This window comes from Pholcus phalangioides, unplaced genomic scaffold (assembly GCF_987345545.1).
Source record: "Pholcus phalangioides strain wild (caught in Gottingen) unplaced genomic scaffold, Ppha-v1.0 ptg000008l_1, whole genome shotgun sequence".
In the NCBI taxonomy this organism is placed as follows: domain Eukaryota; kingdom Metazoa; phylum Arthropoda; class Arachnida; order Araneae; family Pholcidae; genus Pholcus; species Pholcus phalangioides.
In genome coordinates, this window is record NW_028301601.1 from 27,187,591 (window position 1) to 27,193,691 (window position 6,101).

At 33.7% G+C, this 6,101-nt stretch overlaps 1 protein-coding gene across 1 annotated transcript in view; it reads right to left on the reverse strand.

Moving 5' to 3' along the window:
* The window catches only part of LOC149084131 (very long chain fatty acid elongase 7-like), a 34,383-nt gene extending 32,100 nt beyond the window's left edge, over positions 1–2,283 (reverse strand). The window contains exon 1 of the mRNA XM_089234478.1: positions 1,779–2,283. The gene's annotated coding sequence lies outside the window, so the exon portion shown is untranslated. The remainder of the gene's footprint in view (positions 1–1,778) is intronic.
* Positions 2,284–6,101: the final 3,818 nt, after the last annotated feature.

Here is a 6,101-nt window from a genome sequence, read left to right on the forward strand (position 1 = left end):
ATCTCTCGATAATTTAAATTTTATCGTTAATACTTCCGTGTGTTTCCGAGCTATAATTGACACCTTAAAGGAATACGAAACTAAATACGGAAATAAAGGATCTAGTATCAGACACCGCGAGTTACATGACTACGTGCTTCAAATCATTGAAAAAAATTCTTGGTGACAACATTTTGCACTACCAATGCTGGGCGCATAAAGTGAATCTTGTGGGTGACGCATTCATTAAAAGAATTCAATTCTGTTGTGGCCAAGACGAAGATAACCTTTTTCTTGCACTCAAGAAAAATGGCATAATTTTGCACATTACGAACCTAATAATCATGTTTACAACAAAACAAAAGAAAAAATTAAGTGAGGAAATGAACTGACAGTTACAGAATATTTTGAAGTTAAATACAGTACGTGAAAAAGTTCAGTCCTGTGATGATTTAAAAAAAAATTTGATTGCAGTCCGCTTTCCCCCCCTGACGAGTGCCGTTTCTTCGCTGCCAAATCTCGCCATCTTTGCAGCATCTATATGTCGATTCATGTAGCTTCTTCTTGTTGTTCAATGCATTTAATAGCAGTTTCTAGAGCAACTCCGTCGTTATGTGAAATTCTGAAAGCTCAACAGTTGGCACTTGATAATTTTTTTTTTTGCGGTCGGACGTCGGATAATACGGAAGGTCGGATAAACGAGTCTCTACTTCGTCTTAATGCATGGGCCCGACCGAGCACGGCCCAGAAGCCTCAAGTGCAGAAGGGCCTCATGAAAATAAAATCTGGTTCAAATTATCGAAAAGAAATACACAAAAATGGCTTATAAGAATTAATTAAATTCCTTGAAGTCAGAACATCACAAAAATAAATGTATATTGGAGAGATCGCCATTTCGAATCAGAGTAGAAACCCTCGATAATGGACACCCAGGGGAGCAAAAATTCTGTCCACTAACGGGGAGTGTCCGTTAATGGGCAGGTGCGAAATACAGTGAAACTTCGTTTATACGACGATTTGACTTCGGTCGTAATCAGTTCGTATATATTTCTAACAATAAATGTGTTATTGTCAAAGTGGTTATGCATACTCAAAAATCGTCTCATTAAACAAAAATTGATTGAATTTCACTACATTTATCACTTTTACCGGCGATTATGCATAATTCCCGAATAAAGTTGGAAATTCGGACAAATATGGAAAAATTTATAAATTTATAACCTTTCTTCTCTTCTCTAAACCAATTAATTATTTTTAGCCAAACATGATACGTGCAAATACATATTTTGCAATAAAAATAAATGTGCGAAGAAGATAAAAATATTCATGACAACATTACTTGCTTTGTAATGTTGGCTTTCTTCACACGTACCAACAAACACAACCAACATTACGATTCGACTTAATCATCCTGGGCAATAGTTATGTTCAATAAATTAAGTAGTTAATTGACGGTTTATCATATTTACCAATACGAGTTTGGGATTATACATAATCATAGTTGAATATGATAAATTTGGTTTGTGACGGAAAAATAAATAAATTATAGTTTCGAAAAAAAAATCCGAATTCATCTGATTTCACTGTCCACCATCGAAAGTGTTCGCTAACGGGGAGTGAAATACATTAAAAACCGTATTCAACAGGACGGGGTATCAGAAAAGTGTCCGTTAACGGGGAATGTCCGTTAGGGGAGATTCCACTATAATATCTAAAAATTTAATTCAGAATCTGTATTAGCCACGACTTCGTTAGGAGAAAATATGGTAAGAAATATCAAAAAAATTGCATTTACTCACCTATATTATAATGAGAAATATATTTCTTTCAAGTGCCTTAGGCTGACTTGACCACAGCAGCAAATACAGCACTGGACTCACGACTCACGTTGTTGTCCCGACGGGACAGTATTGAATGAGTCCAATCCTTTGTACTTATTATTTTATGACAAAATTTACTGAGAAAATACACCAAAAAATTCGTTTCCTCAAAGACAAAAAACAAAAAAGGGACGATGGACACTTACGTCACCGGTCACAAAATGGGGAGAATCTCCAGTAAAATTTAATAAGTATTTGTTGTCGATACTGACGTCTATTCGAGGATGTTACCCGTGGGTCCACGAGGAGAAAGCTGCAAAGCCTGTTGCAAGCTTTGGACTTTCAAGGACAGGTAAATTATACATGAGAAGAGATAGAGAGGAAAAAAAAAAGCAACAAAATAATTATTTTTCATTTCTTGTCCGAGCAATGCCAATATCACAGCATCTAATTCTCTTTCCTGCTTCTTGAATTAAAGAGACATAAAGAAGAAGAGTATATATGAAAGCGTGCGCAGGGAACTTTCTAGGTGATGATCATTATGATGGTCATGGAAACGTCCAGTGAGAAAGAACGGGGATTATCACAATTGAAGAAAAAGAACAAAAACCTTCAACCCTGAAATGTAATAACGAGTTTTGTCCTCGCATTTTTCGTGGTCGAAGGTTATGCTTGTAATACAGAGATGTTCATTTACTGAAAGATGGCCAATATATATATTCTTTTCATTTTTTCGCTTCACCGCACGGGTAACTTATGTAATATTAACAATATACTATATGTAATATTAATTATATTAAACAATTGACAATAAAGTTTTTCACAAGCATCATCTACCGAAAATCTTTCCTCACGGAATTCATTACGAGCTCAATGATCTTGTTCATCCGATCACGTTTGATTCGAATTATGAAAGAAGAGGGTAATGTCGTGGGAAACTATCCAGTCTTTAAATAATCTTTTTTTTTACAATTCCATGCACACATTCATAGCTTCGTTTTAAACTTAAATTATAAGATTATATTATTATTATATTACATTGATTATTATATTATATTGATTATTATATTATACTTAGTTTAAAAACTTGAAACTATCAGGAACAATTTTGAACTAAATTACCCAGAAAAATTGAAACTTTTTTTTTCCTCCATAATTAATTTTCTATACAACGGAAATTTTATAAGGAACGTTTAACTTGCTATATGCCTTCAATTTTTTCCCCTCCCTAATAAAATTTTTTTTAATACCGTTTAATTTATCATATAATATGCCCACAATTTATTTTTCTCCCTAATAATTTTTTAAATCCGCGACGTTTCTTTAATACAAATACAACGCCACAACAGGCAAAATGCCCAACGAGGTGACTGAGAAAAAGAGGTGACTGCCCATAAAAATATGGATGTCATATATTTCAAAAATACAGCAACCCAATTAAAAATGCAATTAATGAAAACGATAAACAATATATACAAGTGGTAAAATATTATACAATGCCCATAGATAATACTTATGGTTGTCTTATTCTAAGTATGGATAGTTTCTCGATTTACCCCAACATATTTATCGTATTTCTTTTTAAACGTGTCAATTGTGTTACAATTTACTACCTCCGGGGGTAAGCTATTACATTTATTAACAACCCTATTAGAGAAAAATTCCCTGCGACACGACAACCTCGAATTGTCCCTTACCAATCGATACTGGTGTTCCTGGTCCATCCTATCTATCCCATTGAAAATTTTGAACACTTCGATCATATCTCCTCGACACCTGCGTTCATCCAGTGTAAACATATTCAAAAAATGAAGTCTCTCTTCATAACTCAAGCCCCGTGTGCCAATAAGGACACGCGTAGCTCTTCTCTGCACCCCTTCAATCAAGTCTATGTCCCTCTGTAGGTAAGGTCTCCAAAACCTTACAGCATACTCCAGTCCAGGACGAACTAAGCCTCGAAAAAGCGGAAGAATAACTTTAGGAGAACGCGAAGAAATTTTCTATACAACGAAATTTTTATAAGAAACGTTTGATTAACTTTTTGCCTATTTATAATATTATGCGCTTTTAACTTTTTCCCCTAATAAATTTTCTGTACAATGAAATTTTTATAAGAAAACTTCATATTGCTTTATGCTTCAATTTTTTGCACTAATAAATTTTCTATGCAACGACAGCTTTGTAAGAAACGTTTAATTAACTTTTTGCCTATTTACGAAATGCTTTTAATTTTTTTCTTCGAATAAAATTTTGTAAAATGCAATTTTTATAAGAAAAGTTTAATTTACTTCATGTCTTCAATTTTTTTTTCTTAATAAATTTTGCATACAACGAGGTTCTTATAAGAAACGTTTAATTTACTCTAAACGCGTTGAGAATTATTTCTTCTCTCAGGACATGAAAACATATTTCTCCAGCAACTTTCATATCTTCATTTACTTGCGAAGAATTTGCATCTTTTGTAGAAAGAAAAAAAAATTCCAGTCACTTTTTACAGGATTGTAACTTTTTTGTTTCCAGAAAATGCCAGAAAACGTCAAAATAAGGTGTTTGACAATAATTGTTTTTTTTTTATTGAACAAGGGCTGTAACTAAGTGTTAGGATCATTTTTTGCTGGACATCGAGAAACAACATAATTTTAATGCTCCCCCTCAAGGGGAAAAAATCATTAAATTAATAAAAAATTAATAGAAATAATATAATGGGATAATGTTTTTTTTCCCATAAAATATTCCACCCTTCAAAACTGACACTCGTGTCAACTGACGCCCCTCCTTTCCCCGCACTCGGTTCCGTGTAGCCCTAAAAAGTGACATTTCTTCGGCATTTTGGTTACTCTGGTCTCTAAACAATGTGTTACAGTTACAGCAAATTGAGTTTTAAGCTTTTGATACGAAATCAGAGCGTAAGTCACGACAACTATTTTATTTCTCTTTGTGAGTGCAATACCGATGTTTATGGTACAAAGACAAAATAACTGATCCTCGAAGCATAAGAAGCATTCATGATAACACTGCAAGAGACAACGATTGTCATCTGCTTCCCTAGGTATGGTTCGAAACACGTCATAAAGATTACCATGTCTTCCCAGAACCCAAAAAAAACACTTATTTATCTACACAAGGAATTCAACATCATTTATGAAAGTAAAACTTGAATTAAAACAGAGCAAAATTGAATCCACTTACCTTATTCTTTTCCAAAATTATTGATAATCAGGTTTCATTCATAATCCCTCCCGATGCTTCCACAGCGATTGCTCTCTTTTCGGCAATCCACTTATCCGTATTCCAACACAAGTGCGTATAAATATCAGAATATTGTTATGAAAATAATCAAAAATAGGGTATTTAGGGAATTTCTATCGTGTGAGAATCGCAAAACAACTTGAGATTTCTAATTTGTATATAACTTCACAGCGTAAACTTCTATAAACTGCAGATATTGTGAATGTCTCTAGAGAATTTTTGAGTACATCTCGACAGAACGAAAACATCCGCAATTTTTTTTTGAAAATTATTTTCCAGTATCTTAGGAATTTATATAAGGGAAGTAATGGAAGAGGAAATTTAGAACATAATAAGGATATTTCGGAAACTGATTTCCATTGGGGTCAGGGTTGAAAAATTTTCCAGTATTTTCTTTTCGTATTCATATAATATTTCGGAAATTTTTGTACTAATATTTTCAATTGTATGTGTATGCTTCTTATGAGAAAAAGAAAAAAAAAGAAGACAAAAAGAAAATTGTTCTATTGTTTTTCTGAGTCGTTTATTTGGGGTGTTTCCTTGCGAGTTTCCACTAGGGCTTGTGGTTTTTTGTTTCATGATGGAAAATAACAAGTTTTCCGACTGATTTCTGCGGGAAAGAAAGTATTCATTTCTTCTGCAATGTCCAAATCATCCTTGAGGGGATCGTAAAATTAGCCAATGTCAGCGATTAGGTTCAGAGAGTTGAAAACATCATGATATATCTCTTCTCAGTATGCTCGGTACTGCTGGGAGTTTTTGTTGTAATGTTCGCCATTAAAAATGATCGTTCCTGAAAGCAGGAACTTATCTACAAAAAGCTGACTGAAAAATAGCTTGAGAAACATAACTGAAATATATATATCTTTTTTGAAATCAAATAATTATTTTCTCACATGCTTTTCAGATTCATTTCCATGACCATTACTGGACGTGATTTGACGTGGCTATAACTTCAATTGCTACTCTCACCAACAGTAAAGATTAAACCCGCGGCTTCACTCGCGGGGATTTGGCAATCTGAAAACTGCCGGGCGATGACTTCCCCATATA